Source organism: Cannabis sativa, chromosome X (assembly GCF_029168945.1).
Source record: "Cannabis sativa cultivar Pink pepper isolate KNU-18-1 chromosome X, ASM2916894v1, whole genome shotgun sequence".
Classification (NCBI taxonomy): Eukaryota; Viridiplantae; Streptophyta; class Magnoliopsida; order Rosales; family Cannabaceae; genus Cannabis; species Cannabis sativa.
In genome coordinates, this window is record NC_083610.1 from 29,006,336 (window position 1) to 29,023,013 (window position 16,678).

The following is a 16,678-nucleotide window of genomic DNA, read 5'->3' on the forward strand; positions in this document are numbered from 1 at the left end:
GTCGAGGTATGGGTTGGGATCCGGTTCGGGCCTAGGTCCGGGTTGGAGTCCGAGTCCCGGTCCGTTACGGCTTTAGGTATAGGTTTGGTTACGGTTCGAGGTCCAAGTCCGTGTCTAAGTCCTTGTTCCGGTCCCATTACCGGTCTCGATCTACTTGTGATTTCAATTCCAATTTTGGGTCACAGGTACGGGTTCGGGTCCATGTTTGTGTCTAGGATTGGGTTTGGGTCCGGTCCGAGTTTGGTTCCCGCTCCGGGTTCGGGTCCGGGGTTGGGTCCTAGATCCAAACACCGACTACGGGTTCGGTCCAAGCCCCAGGGTCAGATCTAGATCCCGATCTTGGGTCTCGGTCTGGTTCCATTTCGGGTGCCGGGTCACGAGCTGGGTCCTATGTTCAAGTTCGGGTCCGGGGTCGGCTCTTGGGTCCCTGGCCCTAGTTCCGTTGCCTAGGTCTCTATCCCGATTCTGGGTCCACGTCTCGGTTCTTGTCAGGCTTTGGGTCCTAATTGTGGTTTGGGTTTTGGTCTCATTATGTGTATTTTTTTGGGTTTGGGTCCTGGTCCTAGTCCTATTCCGGTTCGAATTCTAATTGTGATTCCAAGTTCGAGTTTGGGTTCGAGTTCGGGTTGGGGTTCGAGTTCGGTCGGGGTTTGAGTCCCGGTCCGAGTTTGGGTTCGGGTTCGGATCTCGGTCTAGGTCGGATCGGGCTCCGGTGTGGGTTAGGGTCCTTGGTCCGGGTCCGTGTTTAGGTCCAGTCCTGTGTTTCGATCTCGAATCGAGTTAGGGTTTAGTTCTTGGTCTAAGTCCCGGGTTTCGATCACGGTTTGGGTTCGTGTTCGGGTCTGGGAGCAGGTCCAGGTTTGGGTCTGATTCTGGGTCTGGGTCTGAGTTCGGGTCCTGAATTCAGGTTCGATTTTTAATTCGAGTCCGTGTTCGGGTTTTCTCCTGGTATGGGTTCGTGTCCAGGTTCCTATACTGGTTTGGGTCCGGAAGGTTTCGGGTCTAGGTCTAGGTCCGACTTCGCATTCCCGGGTCTAGGTCGTCCTAGTTTAGGTTTGAGTCCCGGTTTAGATCTAGGTCTGGTTCCGGGGCCTAGGTCCCTGGTCTAGGTCCCCCATCCAAGTCTAGTTCCTAGCTCCTGGTCTAGGTCCGTGTTCGTGTTCGGGTCCCGAGTCTTTGTTTTAGTCCAGGTCCTAGTTCGGGTTCGGGTTCGGGTCCGGGTCTCGGTCCTAGCCTTGGTCCGGGTCGCGGGTCTCATGTCCAGGGAGGTTTTAGGACAAGGTCAAGTCGAGGTCCTAGTAAGGGTCCCGATCTAGGTTCCTGTCCCAGTGTCTCGTGTCCTGGTCCTAGTCAAGGTCTCGGTCTGGTTTTGGTCTAAGTTTGGGTTATGTTTTGGGTTCGCCCGGGTCTCGTGTCCGGTCCTAGTCACGCTCTAGTTTTGATTTTAGTTTTGGGTTTTGTTCCAGGTCCGGGTCTAGGTCTAAGTTGGGGTTAGGGTCCGAGTCTCAGTCCTAGTCCGGGAACGGGTTTTTCGGATCCCTTTCTAGGTCCAAGTCTGACTCCGGATCTAGGTTCGGGTATTGGGTCTGGTCCCAGGTTTGGGTCTGGGTATGCGTTTGGGTCCGGGTTTGAGTTCGTGTCCATGTCTAGGTCCAAATCCCAATTTAGGTCAGGTGCTTAATTTGGGTCCGGGATCGAGTCACGAGTTTGGGTTTAGGTTCTAGTCTAAGTCCTATTTTGGGTTCGGATCGGGTCCAAGCACGAGTTTCGGGCCGGGTTCTGGTCTAGTTCTGGGTCCCGGTCCTGTGTGTGGGTCCCGGGTCACGTTCCCGCCCCGTTCCGTGGTCCTAGTCATGTTCTTGTTCATGTTTCGGTTCGGGTCCCTGTGTCCGGGTCTAGGTCCGTGTCCCGCCGGCTCGGGTCCTAATCTAGTTACGCTTTTGGGTCCGTGTCCGTGTCTTGTTCCTAGGTCCCGATCTGCTTCTAGTTTCGGTTCCAGTTTTATGTCACGGGGTACGGGTTCGACTCGAGTTTGGGTCCGAGTCTGGGTTAAGACATTATTTGGGTCTGGAGCTAGGTTCAGGTCTGAGTTTCGGTCTCGTTTAGGGTCCAAGGGTGGGTCCAGTTTCGGGTTCGATTCTGGGTCCAGGTCCCGGTCCCGTTCCAAGATCCCCGTCCTACATACTCAAGTTTTGCTTTGGTTCCCGAGTGTGGGTTTGGGTCTTGGTATGTGTCCGGTCCCGGTATGAGTTCGAGTGTGGGTTTGGGTTATTGTCTAAGTCCTAGATCCTAATACCGAGCTACGGTCCGGGTCCAAGCATCGAGTCCTGGATCTTAAGTCCCGAGGTGGGTCCTAGGTCCAGGTTTGTGTCTGGGGTTGAGTCCCGGATCACGATCCAAGTTCTGACGCCCAAGTTCTGGTCCTAGTTCAGGGGCCCAATTTCCAGGTCTGGGTCCCCCCTCGATGTTCGGGTCCTAGGTCCCGGTTCGAGTCCAAGTTCGTGTTTCGCCTTGGGTTCGGGTCCGGGTCCAAGTCCGTGTCCCGGTTAGGGTTCGAGTTTGAGTTCGGGTTCCAGCCCCCGCTTCGGGTCTAGGTCCGTGTCTCGGTACGGGTCTAGGTCCTGGGCCTTGGTTTAGGTCCCAAGTCACAAGTCCCGGCCCGGGTCCAAGTCCCGTATGGGTTCTTGTCTCGGCATGGGTTTAGGTTTGGGTCCCGCCACTTGTCTCATGTCCGGGTTCTAGTCCAGACCTTGTCTTATTCCAATTCTGGGTCTGAGATCGGGTTTGGATCCCGGTCTGAGTCTTAGTCTTGGTCTGGATCCCGGTCTGGGTCTGGGTCAAGGTATAGGTACAAATCCAGGTTAGAGTCCTAGTTTCAAACAATGACTACGGGTTAGGTCAAAGCCTTAGTTCCAAATTCGGATCTCAGTCTTGGATCTCGGTCTTGTTCCAGTCCCAATCCCGGGTCTTCGGCTGGGTCCTTAATTTGGGTTCGGTCCGGGTTCCGGTTGTGTCCCCGTAGTCGTGTCCTCGCTTGTGGTCCAAGGTCAGGTCCCGTGTCTCGAGTCTAGGGTCAAGTTTTGGGTCTCCGTCCCGGTTTTAAGGCCTAGTTTCAGGTCCAAGTGCCTTATCTAGGTCTTGATCCTTGGTCCAGATGTGGGTCCAGGTTCGCGTTTGGGGCCCAGGTCCCCCATCTAGGTCTGGATCCTAGGTCCAGGTCAAGGTCCAAGTTTGGCTCCCAAGTTTGGGTCCGAGTCTAGGTCCCAGTATGGGTTCAAGTTTGATTCTGGGTCCGGGTCTCGATCTGAGTCCAAGTCCCTATTCAGGTCCGGTCTGGGACACGACTGTGTCCCACTCAAGGTCTAGATCCGAGACCGTGTTCTGGTCTCAGTTCGGTCCGAGTTAAGGTCCTAAGTTTGGTCTAGGTTTGGGTTTGGATCCGGGTCTGGGTCTGGGTCTTGGGTTCCAATCTCGGTATTGGTATTGGTCTAGGCTCGTGTCCGTGTTAGGGTTTAGGGTTTAGGGTTTTGGGTTTAGTATTTAGGGATTTAGGGTTTAGGATTTAGGGCTTAGGTCTTAGGGGTAACTGTAAAGAGTTTAGGGTTTAGGGTTTAAGGTTTCGGGTTTAGGGTTTTAATGGTGCGCTTCCAGTTTCGGTTCCAATTTCGGGTCACAAGGTACGATTTAAGGTTTGGGTGTGGGTGTTGGTCCGAGACCTGGTTTGGGTCTAGGTCCGTGTTTTGGTTCAGTTCTGATTCTTGGTCCCCAATCCAAACACCAACCACATGTCAAGTCTAGTTCGAGTTCTGGTATGGGTTCTGGTTTTGGTCCAGGTCTAGGTCCAGGTCCAGGTCGAATTCCCTAATTTAGACAACGACTATGGGTTGTTTCCAAGGCTCGGGTCTTGGATCCTGTCCTGGGTCAAAATCTAGATCTTGGTCCAGTTCTAGCTCATGTCTTGGGTCCTGGTTCGGGTCTTAGGTCCAAGTCATGGGTCTTGGTCCCCGATTCAAGTCAAAGTGGTAGTTCTCGATCTTGGTTAGGGTCCCAGTCCGCGTGTAGGTCCCGGTCTGTGTTCAGTAATGGTCCTTGTCTCGGGTCTATGCCTATTCTTGGTCTAGGTCACGGTTCGCCTCGGGTCCCAGGTCTGAGTATTGGGTCCTAGGTCCCAATCCCGGTCCTGTGTCCTGGTCCTGGGCCCTGTGTCCCGGTCTGTGTCCTGGTCTTGAGTTCTAGTCCTAGTCCGGGTTTGGGTCCCAGTCCTGATCTCTGTCCGGGTCCCAATCCTGGGTTCTAGTACGAGTTATAGTACTAGTCCAGGTTTGGGTCCGGGTCTAGGTCTGGGTTTGGGTCTGAGTCCGGGTTTCAGTCTGTGTCTTGGTCCGGGTCTTGGTCTAGGTCTGGGTATGAGTCTGAGTTCTTGTACGGGTCTAGGTTCTAGTCCAGGTCTCGAGTCACGGGTCCTAAGTCACAAGTCTTGGCGCAAGTCTGGGTCCGGGTTTGGGCCTGGGTCCTGGTATTGATCCCGTTCTAGGTCTGGGTCTGTGTTCGATTCTGCGTCTAGATCCAATTTTGGGTCCAGGTCCAATTCCTATTCCAGGGTCCTGATTCTGGTTCTTGTTCCGATTTTGGGTCTCGGGTCCGAGTCAGGGTTTAGGTCCTGGTTTGGAAATGGTTCCAAGTTCGGGTCTAGATATGATTCCATGATCCAGACACCGAATACGGGTTGGTTCCGAGCCCCGAGTTGTTGGTCAAAATTCAGATCCCAATCTTGTGTCCCTGTCTCATTTCAATTCGGATCTTAGGTCCCGGTCTGTGTCCGTGTCTGGGTCCGGGTCTGGGATAGAGACCGGGGTCAGGTCTTGGGTCCCAGTCCCTGTCCTGGGGTCCTAATTGTTGTTCTAATTTTGAGTTTTGGTCCCCAATCTAGGTCTTGGTCCTAGGTCTAGGTTTGAGCCTCCATTCCCAGTCTGGGTCAAGGTCCAAGTCTGTGTCTCCGTTCGCGTTCGTGTCCCGAGTCCTGATCCGAGTTTTGATTAAAGTCCGCGTCCCAATCCGGTTTTGGGTCTGGGTCTTAGTCAGATTCCAGTTGTCGAACTCAAACCCAGTCTCGGACTCGGACCCAAGTTTGGGGTACGGGTCTAGGTCTGGGTCCGAGTATGGGTTTGGGTTTGAGTCCGGGTATGGGTCCTAGAACCAAACACTTACTACAGGTCAGGTCCAAGCCCCGAGTGTTGATGTGGATCACGGTCTCGGGTCCCAGTCTAGTTCCACTTCGGGTCCCAGGTCTTGGTCCGGCTTTGGGGTCGGATTCTGGGTCTCAGTCCCAGTTCTAATGCCCGTGTCCTAGGTCCAAGTCCCCAATCCAGGTTCGAGTCCTAGGTCCCGGTCTGAGTCCAGGATCCAATCGGGGTTCAAGTCCTTGTCCGAGCCTGGGTCAGAGTTTCGATCTTGGCTTGGGTCTAGATCTCGGTTTGAGTCCAGCTCCAAGTATGGGTCCGAGTCCTGAGTTCCGATCTAGGTCGGGGTTCCAAGGCCCAAGTCAATGTCCGAGTCCTAGGTCTTGGTCTGGGTCCATGTTCGGGTTTGGGTCCTACCAGGAGTGGGATTGGGACCCAAGACCCAACCCCGGTTTCAATCCTCGACCCGACCGGACCGGACCGGACACGGACTAGGACCCGCATCCGAATCGGAACAAGACCGGACCCAAGATTGGGATCCGAATCTTGACCCACGACCTAAAGCTTAGACCCAACCCGTAGTCGCTCGATCTTAGAATCGTACCAAGACCCGAACAATTTCTAGACCAGGACCCAATCCAAACTCGGACACGGGACCCGAAATCGAACAAGAATCGAATGAGGACCTTCGAACCGGAATTGGACCTAGACCCAAAATCAGATTTAAATGCAGAACTGAACATGAACCCGTACCCAAACTAGGATCGATACCAAGACCCAAACTCAAACCTGAACCGACACTTGCCAGGACCTGCGACCTAGAACCTGGAACCCTGGACCCGTGACCCAAGACCTGGACCAGAACCCAGACCCGTACAAGAACCTAGACCTAAACCACGACCCATACCCTGCACCGAAAACCGACCCGTACCGAGACCTGCATAAGCAATGTGATTCATACCACAACTAAGACTCGAACCCAAGACTCGTACCCGACCGAGATCGGGACCGGGGACCCGTACATAGACTAGGACCGAGCCCCGAACCTCCACTAGGACCGAACTTGGATTGGGACCGGGACCCGAGAACCGAGACCGAGACCCGAGACCCAAGACTCAAACCTGGGACCTAAGAACTGAACCGTGACCTAGATGGGGGACTTTGGCCCCAAACCCGAACCTGGACCAAGACTTGGACAAAGGATCTGAACCTAGATGGGGGACTTGGACCCAATACTGGGCCGAAGAACCGGGGTCTGAGACCCAAAATTTGACCCTAGACTCGAGACACAGGACCCAACCTTAGACTTGGAACCCAGGACCTCACTACCAGGACACAACCCCAAACTCGGACCCAAACTAAAACTTAGGACTCGGCCCGGGACCCGGGACCCGAACTAGAGCAAGACTGAGATCCAAGACCGAGATCTGAATCTGAACTAGAGTCTTCAACATGACCCATAATCAGTGTTGGAATCCAGGACCCAGACCCATCCCCGAACTGGGATCCAGACCCAATCTTGGACACAGAATCAGAATCAAACCAGGACTGGGACGAGAACCCTGACCTGGGACTGTAACAGGACCCAAACCTAAACCCAAACTCATCCTGAACCCATATCGAGACTTGGACCCAGACTGGGACATGTGACCTGGGACCTAAACCAAGACCGAGACCCGACCTAGACCCGCACCCAAGAACTGGGGTTGGATCTAGGAACAAAGAACCAAACTCGGACCCGAGATTCGGGACCTGACCCCAGACCCAAACCTTGACCTAGGACCCACCCCGAGACTTAGGATCCAGGACTCGATGCTTGGACTCGACCCGTACCCCATGACTTGAAAGTAGAACAAAAACTAGAAGCGAATCGGGACCCAAGAACAGACTGTGACCGGGACTGGACCCAAACCCAAAACTGTAACTGGACCAGGGCGCGGACTCGGACATAGACCCACACTCGGATTCTGTGTTTGGGTTTGGGTTTGGGTCTGGGTCTTGGTCGGGGTTTGAGTCCTTGTTGAGTCTAGGTCCAGGTCTGGGTCCAAGTGTGGATCCCAATCTGGGTCTGGGTTCGGTCCAGGTATGAGTTCAGGTCCCTGGTGCGGTCCTGTGTTTGGGTTTGGGTCCGGATCTAGGTCCCGGTGTTTCGATCTTGGTCTCTGGGTCTAGGTCTGAGTCCAGGTTAATACCTTGATCCCTATCTAGGTCTGAGTCTGTGTTTGGGATTAGGTCCTTGATTTAGGTCTAATCCAATTCTCGGTTCTGATCTGGGTACACGACCATGTCTAAGCTTGAGTTTCGGTCTCAGTTTGGGTCTTGGGCTTGGTTCGAGTTCGGTTCCAGGTCTTGGTCTGTGATGAGGACATCAAGGACCAAGTATCAAGTCCAATTCCAGTGGGTCCAGTGACTAGGGCACGAGCTAAGAGATTCAAGGAAGAGCTTAACAACCTAGTACACAAAGTCTTAAATCAAGAAGAGACCGTGGTCAACACGGAAGGAGAACAAAGATTGGTCATACTCATCAAAGTGGACTGAATTTTGAAGCTTCATTATATGTGTCACGTTTTTATCATATGGTCGTAGTTGTCACATTTATATGTGTCAAGTTCTTTTGTGTGGGAGTTACAAGAGTGGAGTCAAAAGGTCTTCATTATGGAGCTTTCATTATGAAGACCAAGAGTCTTATTTAGTATGCTTTTATTGGAAAGACCAAAGGTCTTAGGTGTGTTAATGTTGAAGTCCAAAGGTCTTGTAGGTGTCATTTTCGTCCTATAAAAGGGACTACTACCTTTCCATTGTAAAAATCAGATTATCATATATGCAAATTGTGAGTTTTTATCTTCTAGAGTTCTTGAAGAAACTTGTGAACTTATCAAGGAGGTATCCTTGTGGCGTTCAACTTGACTTATCAAACGGATTTCCATCCCCGTTTGTGGCGTCTTCCTTATACCAAGGTTCGTGCTTCGCGAAGCATTGGGTCGAGGTTCCATTCCAACATCGTTTGTTCTTGGTGGCTGTTCCATATTTGGTGTCGGGTTTCATCACAAGTTGGTGTGGTTCGTATCAGTTGGTATCAGAGCCGTGTTCATCCGGTTTGGCTTATCCTTTTTATTCTTTTAGTGTCTCAATATTTCAAAAAAAAAAACTCTATTCGTGTTCTTTATTATTATTTTTTTTTTGTTGTTAGTCTTGTTCTTGTTCTCTTTCTTAAAATCCGTAACCATTGTTGTTAATTTCTTTGTCACACTCGTTTCCTTGTTCAATCTTTCCTTATTTTTTTTTCTTGTCCTTGTGAAATTCCTTGAAATTCGAATCTGTTTGATATTGCTAAGTCCTAATCTGTCTTCATTTCAACTCATTTGTTTTCCCTTGTTCCCATTGTTTACTCTAGTGTCAAAGAGTTTTGGAAGCATTGTTATTGAAGCGTTTTGGTATTAATTCGTACTTGAATTCAAAGTTGGCTTTTGGTATTCAAAAAAAAAAAAATTCGTACTTGAAGTCTCGGAAACCCATCTTAAATTTTTTTGTTATATTCTTGTTCCTTATAGTCTAAAGGCCATTTTGCCTAAACCCCACTCTAGTGTTCCAAAATCACCACTTTTCGCCACTTTTTCATCGGTTTTCGTTTGCTTTATTGGGTAGAATTGTTGCTTGAACCTCCATTTCACTAGTTTTCAAAGAGCTTAAAGAAGATAAAGAGCGGAAAAAGGCAGAGGTGTGAGCTTATTTGAGGGTAAAAGCCATCATTGAGTGAAACACGAGTGACTTTGAGTGACCACTTTTCTTTGAGTGGAACACGTGAGGGAGTGTAGTGAGGTCCTTTCTATACTTGTCTAACTTTATTGTTTTGCAGAATTTTTAATCATGTCACAAAACACGGGTGATAACAATCCACAACCTACAGTTCCAAATCTACAACTTCAAGCCATTATGGGGGAGATGAGGAGATTGTTGAGGGAGGAGTGTGAGCAAATACATGAGCGGTTGGATAGGGTGGAAGAAGGAGCACAACGGAGACCAAGGGGGAGAAGAGTACACCAAAGGGGGAATGAAAATGAAGGAGATTTCGAAGGAGTAGTTTCTGATGAAGAGGTTGATAGGATGTCGACGGGTACCAATAGGAGGTATGGTGGGAATAGAGAAGATAGGAACCAAGTAGACTATTATTTGGGGAATATAAAGATGAGAATCCCAGCCTTTCAAGGGAAGAGTGATCCTGAAGCATACCTAGAGTGGGAGAAGAAAATGGAGTTAGTCTTTGATTGTCACAACTATTCAGACATGAAGAAGGTAAAACTTAATGCCATTGAGTTTACTGATTATGCTATTGTTTGGTGGGATCAGTTGTGCACTAACAGGAGACGGAGTGGAGATCGCCCTATTGAAACATGGGAGGCAATGAAGAGGATAATGAGGCGACGGTTTGTACCACCTCATTATTATCGTGATCTCTATCTTAAGTTGCAAGGCCTTCGTCAAGGCTACAGAAGTGTTGATGAGTATTACAAGGAGATGGAGATGGCTATGATTAGAGCCAATGTTGAAGAGGATCGGGAGGCAACAATGGCGAGGTTTTTAAATGGGTTGAACCGAGAGATTGCTGACCCAATTGAGCTACACCATTATGTGGAGTTAGAAGATTTGGTTCACATGGCAATCAAAGTTGAGAGACAGCTCAAGAAGGGTAGTTCAAGTTCGAGATCAAGGCCGAGCACACACAAGCCAAGTACAACACCTTGGAGGTCGAACTATCCAAAGAAGGATGACCAACCCAGTTCATCATCTACACCAAAACCATCCACTACAGCCACGCCACCTCAAGGTAAAACAACTCAATCTAAGTCTCATTCTAGTGAGATAATGTGTTTCAAATGCCAGGGGCGGGGACATATAGCCAGTCAGTGTCCAAACCAAAGAGTTATGGTGATTCGGGAAAGTGGAAAAATAGATTCTGAAGATGAAGATGATCTTGCTGACATGCCACCATTGGAAGATGCTTCTCACAATGAATATGGCCCAGAATCTGGAGAGATGCTTGCACTAGTTACAAGGCGAGTCCTGAATTTGCAAGCAAAAGAAGAAGGCGAAAGAAGTGCAGCGGGAGAACATCTTTCACACTCGATGTCATGTGAGGGACAAGGTATGTAGTGTCATTATTGATGGAGGCAGTTGTACTAACGTTGCAAGTGCTTCTATGGTTGACAAGCTTGGGCTTACAACGCTTAAGCATCCTTGTCCATACAAGTTGCAATGGTTGAATGATAGTGGTGAAGTGAAGGTTACAAAACAAGTACTTGTTTCATTTCGCATTGGCAAGTATGAAGATGAGGTGCTGTGTGACGTCGTTCCAATGCAAGCTGGACACCTCCTTCTAGGAAGGCCTTGGCAATTTGATCGACGAGTACAACATGATGGCTTCACCAACAAGTACTCATTTACTTTCCGTCAGCGGGCAATCACTCTAGCGCCTTTGACACCAAAACAAGTGTATGAAGATCCAGCGAGGTTGCAAAAATTGAGTGACAAAAAGAAACTGAGTGAGCAAAAAGAGAGTGGAAGGATGAGTGAGAGGAAACAGAATGAGAGAAAAAGAGAGAAAAGTGTGGAATCAAGTGAGAGAAAACAACACTTTTATGCAAACAAAAGTGAGATTAAGAGAGCATTGTGCACAAAACAGCCCATGATTTTACTAGTGTATAAGGAGGCTCTTTTAAATGCTAACCAACTTGATTCTTCGCTGCCAAGTACCATTGTGTCTCTTTTGTGGAATTTGATGATGTATTTCCCGGAAAGGTGTACCACATGGGTTACCACCTATTAGAGGAATAGAACATCAAATTGATTTTGTTCCAGGTGCTTCCATCCCAAACCGACCAGCCTACAGAAGCAATCCTGATGAAACAAAGGAATTGCAAAGGCAAATTGAAGAATTGATGGAGAAAGGACATGTGAGAGAAAGCATGAGTCCTTGCGCTGTTCCAGTGATTCTAGTTCCAAAGAAGGATGGAACATGGAGGATGTGTGTTGACTGTCGAGCCATCAACAATATAACGGTAAAGTATCGACATCCCATTCCTCGTTTAGATGACATGCTAGATGAATTGCATGGTTCTTGTGTGTTTTCAAAAATTGATCTCAAAAGTGGGTATCATTACGTATGAAAGAAGGGGATGAATGGAAAACTCGCTTTTAAAACTAAACATGGTTTGTATGAGTGGTTAGTCATGCCTTTTGGATTAACTAATGCACCTAGTACTTTCATGCGCTTAATGAATCATGTATTGCGTGCTTTCATTGGCAAATTTGTGGTTGTGTATTTTGAAGATATTCTTATTTACAGTAAGAATTTGCATGACCATGTGTTGCATTTGCAATCTGTTTTGGAAGTCCTTAGGAAACAAAGTTTATACGCTAACCTTAGCAAGTGTACATTCTGCACCGATAAGCTTGTATTCCTAAGTTTTGTTGTAAGTGCTACAGGTATTCAGGTGGATGAGGAAAAGATCAAAGCCATCCAAGAGTGGCCGACCCCTACATCGATAGGTAATGTTAGAAGTTTTCATGGACTTGCTAGCTTCTACAGGAGGTTTGTGCAAAATTTTAGCACAATTGCCGCTCCACTTACAGAAGTAATAAAAGAATGTGTCATTCAAATGGGGTGAAGCTCAAGAGGAGGCATTTCAGTCTGAAATACAAGCTTACGCATGCTCCTTTACTTGCTTTGCCTAACTTTTCTAACACTTTTGAAATTGAATGTGATGCTTCTGGGCTTGGTATTGGCGCTGTTCTTATGCAGGATGGGAGACCGCTTGCATACTTTAGTGAAAAGCTAAGTGGGGCTGCCCTCAATTACCCCACTTATGACAAAGAATTGTATGCACTAGTGCGTGCCTTAGAAACATGGCAGCACTATTTGTGGCCAAAGGAGTTTGTGATTCGCACGGATCATGAATCCTTGAAACATTTGAAAAGCCAACACAAACTCAACAAGAGACATGCACGATGGGTTGAGTTCATTGAGACCTTTCCTTATGTCATTCGGTATAAACAAGGTAAGGAGAATGTGGTTGCTGATGCCCTTTCTCGCAGGTATGCTCTAATCTCTACTCTTGATGCTAAATTGCTTGGGTTTGAACATATAAAAGAGTTGTATTCTCACGACCATGATTTTGGGGAAATTTATGCTCTTTGTGAAAAGACCGTCAAGGAAAGTTTTATCGGCATGAGGATTTTCTATTTAGGGAACATAGATTGTGTGTGCCTAATTGTTCTGTGAGAGATTTGCTTGTTAGAGAGTCCCACGGGGGAGGGTTGATGGGACATTTTGGAGTTGCTAAAACTCTAGCTATGTTGCAAGAGCATTTCTTTTGGCCCCATATGAAACGGGACGTTGAGCGAATTTGTGGTAGGTGTGTCACTTGTAGGCAAGCTAAATCAAGAGTGCAGCCAAATGGCCTTTACACACCCCTACCTATCCCTAGTTCACCATGGGTTGACATTTCTATGGATTTTGTGTTAGGTCTACCAAGAAGTAAGCGTGGGAGGGATTCAATCTTTGTGGTAGTAGACCGATTTTCTAAAATGGCTCATTTTATCCCTTGTCATAAAACTGATGATGCATCTAATGTTGCAGATTTGTTCTTTAGGGAAATTGTGAGATTACATGGTATGCCTAGAACAATTGTATCAGATAGGGATGCTAAGTTCCTAAGTTACTTTTGGAAAACATTGTGGGGAAAACTTGGGACAAAATTGTTATTTTCTACTACTTGTCACCCTCAAACAGATGGTCAAACAGAAGTAGTTAATAGGACCCTATCCACCTTGTTAAGGGCAATCATAAGTAAAAACATTAAGACTTGGGAAGATTGTTTGCCACATGTTGAGTTTGCCTATAATCGTGCAATGCATTCTGCTACGAAATTTTCACCATTTGAAATTGTGTATGGTTTTAATCCTCTAACTCCTTTGGATTTATCACCTTTACCTGTTTCTGAGCATTTGAATTTAGATGGCGAGAAGAAGGCAGAATTTGTGAAGAAATTCCATGAGAGGGCCCGACTCAACATAGAAAGGAGGACTGAACAATACCTTAAGCAGGCTAACAAGGGTCGTCACAAGCAGGTTTTTGAACCAGGTGATTGGGTATGGTTACACATGAGGAAAGAGAGATTTCCAACACAAAGGCGTTCTAAATTCTTTGCCTCGCGGAGATGGTCCATTTCAAGTACTTGAACGGATCAATGACAATGCCTACAAACTCGATTTGCCAGGTGAATATAATGTTAGTGCTACATTTAATGTTTCTGATTTAAGTCCATTTGATACAGGTGAAGATTTGAGGACAAATCCTTCTAAAGAAGGGGGGAATGATGAGGAAATCAAGGACCAAGTATCAAGTCCAATTCCAGTGGGTCCAGTGACTAGGGCACGAGCTAAGAGATTCAAGGAAGAGCTTAACAGCCTAGTACACAAAGTCTTAAATCAAGAAGAGACCGTGGTCAACACGGAAGGAGAACAAAGATTGGTCATACTCATCAAAGTGGACTGAATTTTGAAGCTTCATTATATGTGTCACGTTTTTATCATATGGTCGTAGTTGTCACATTTATATGTGTCAAGTTCTTTTGTGTGGGAGTTACAAGAGTGGAGTCAAAAGGTCTTCATTATGGAGCTTTCATTATGAAGACCAAGAGTCTTATTTAGTATGCTTTTATTGGAAAGACCAAAGGTCTTAGGTGTGTTAATGTTGAAGTCCAAAGGTCTTGTAGGTGTCATTTTCGTCCTATAAAAGGGACTACCTTTCCATTGTAAAAATCAGATTATCATATATGCAAATTGTGAGTTTTTATCTTCTAGAGTTCTTGAAGAAACTTGTGAACTTATCAAGGAGGTATCCTTGTGGCGTTCAACTTGACTTATCAAACGGATTTCCATCCCCGTTTGTGGCGTCTTCCTTATACCAAGGTTCGTGCTTCGCTAAGCATTGGGTCGAGGTTCCATTCCAACATCGTTTGTTCTTGGTGGCTGTTCCATATTTGGTGTCGGGTTTCATCACAAGTTGGTGTGGTTCGTATCAGTCTGGGTCTTGGTCACGGTCCTAGTCTTGTTACACGATCCGGTCTAGCAGTTCTTGTTTAGGTGCTAGTTTTGGGTCCTGGGTCTAGGTCTGGGTTTGGGCTTGGGTCCTAGTCTGGGTTCGGGTCCAAGTCTAACTCCCAGATTCAAACACCGACTTCGGGTCTGTTTCAAGCCCCATTTACCAGATTTCGAGTCAAGATCTGGAACCCTGTCACGGGTCTAGGTCTGGTTCTGGTCCTGGGTTTCAGGTCCGAGTTTGGGTTCTGGATTGAGATCGGGTGCGATTCTAGGTCCCAGCCCCGGTTGTGTGTCCCGAGTCTAGTTCTATGTTTGGGTTTGAGTTTGGGTCTGGGTTCGGGTCCCGAGTCCATGTCTGGGTGGGGATCCGGGTCCGGGTCCCAGTTTGGGTCTAGGTCTAAGTTTGAGTCTGGGTCTTGGTCCGGTTATAGTTTTGGGTCTAGGTCCAGGTTCGGTTACAGTTCTAGGTCCAAGTCCTGGTTCATGTCCCATTTCTGGGTTAAGGTCAACTTTTGATTTCGGTTCAAATTTCGGGTCACAAGGTATGGTTTCAGGTCTGAGTTTTGGTTCAGGTGCTGGTCTAGGTTCGGGTTCGGGCCGTGTCCCCTGATCCATACGCCGACTATGCGTTCGATCCAAGCCCTGGCTCTAGATCCAGATCTTGATCTCGGGTCCTGGTCTGGTTCCATTTTGGGTGCCATGTCATGAGCTGGGTCTTAGGTTCAAGTCCAGGTCTGGGGTCGGGTACTAGGTTTCGGTCCTAGTTCCGTTGCCCAGATCCCTATCCTGATTGTGGGTCCAAGTCCCAGTGCAGTGCAGGATTGGGTCCCAGTCTAGGTTCGGGTTGAGTCCTAGTCTCGATTCGAGTTTGGGTCTTTGTCTTGATTTTATCTGGGTCAGGTTTGGGTCTAGGCCTTAGTCCTAGTCCTAGTTCGGTTCCAGTTCTAGTTGCAATTCTGAGTTTGAGTTTGGATTCAAGTTCATGTCAGGGTTCGAGTCTTGGTCTGAGTTCGGTTTCAAATTTCGGTCTAGGTTCGGATAGGCTCTGGGTGTGGGTTCGGGTCTAGGTCCGGGTCTGGGTCCGAGTCCCAAGTTCCATTCTCGATCTGAGTTTGGGTTCAGTTTTGGGTCTAGGTCCTGGGTTCCGATCCTAGTCTGGGTTTGAGTTCAGGTCCAGGTCTAGGTCTAGGTTTGGGTCTGATTCTACGTCTGTGTCTGAGTTCAGGTCTCGAGTCAGGGTCCAATTTTGGGTTTGGGTCTGGGTTCGGGTTTGATCCTTGTTCGTGTCCAGGTTCCTATCCTAGTTTGGGTTCGGGGTAGGTTTCGGGTCTGGTCTAGGTCTGACTTCAGATTCTCGGGTCTAGGTCAAGTCCTAGTTCGGGTTCTAGTCCCGGATTTCGATTTGGGTCTGGGTTCTGGGGCCTAGGTCCCTAGTCTAGGTCCCCCATCTATGTACGGTTCCTAGGTCTTTGTCTTGGTCCAGGTTTAGGTTTGGGTCCCGAGTCTTGGTTTGAGTTTGGGTCCCATTTCGGGTTCAGGTCCAAGTTTCGTTCCCAGTATTGGTCCGTGTTCGGGTTCGGGTCCGGGTCCCAGTCCCAGTGTGGGTCTGATTTTTAAGTCCCATGTCTAAGTCTTGTTGTTAGTTCCTGGGTGTGGTCCCAGTTTTTTGGTCTAGGTCTAGGTCAGGGTCCGGGACACGGTCTGGGTCCTTGTCCTGGTCTTGCTTTAGGTCCCAAGTCACGGGGTCCGGTCCGGTCGAAGTCCCGCATTGGTTCCGGTCCGAATTTGGGTTTAGGTCCGAGTCTTGATCTAGGGTCGGGTCCCGTGTCTCGAGTCTAAGGTTCAATTTTTGATCTCGCTCCTAGTTCTGGGGCCCAATTTTTGTCAAAGTCCCCCATCTAGGTCCCGATCCTTGGTCTAGGTCTTGGTCAAGGTTCAGGTTTGGGGCCCAAGTCCCCTATCTAGGTCTGGATCCTAGAACCCGGCCTAGGTCCAAGTTCAGGTTCGGGTTTGGATCCCGAGTTTGGGTTTAAGTCTAGGTCCCAGTACGTGTTCAGGTTTGAGTTTGGGCCTAGGTCCTGGTCTGAGTCCGTGTCCCCTGCTCGGTCGTGGTCGCAGGTCCGATCCGTGTCCCGCCAAGGTCTAGGTGCGAGACAACGTTGTGGTCTAGGTTTGGGTCTAGGTTCAGGTCCTGAGTTTGTGTCTAGGTTGAGGACTAGATCTGGGTCTGGGTTTGGGTCTTGGGTTCTGATCTCGGTATGGGTATTTAGGGTTTCAGGGTTTTGGGTTTAGTGTTTAGGGATTCAGGGTTTAGGGCTTAGGGCTTAGGGTTTAGGGATAAGTGTAAAGAGTTTAGGATTTAGGGTTTAAGGTTTAGGGTTTAGGGTTTAAGGGTA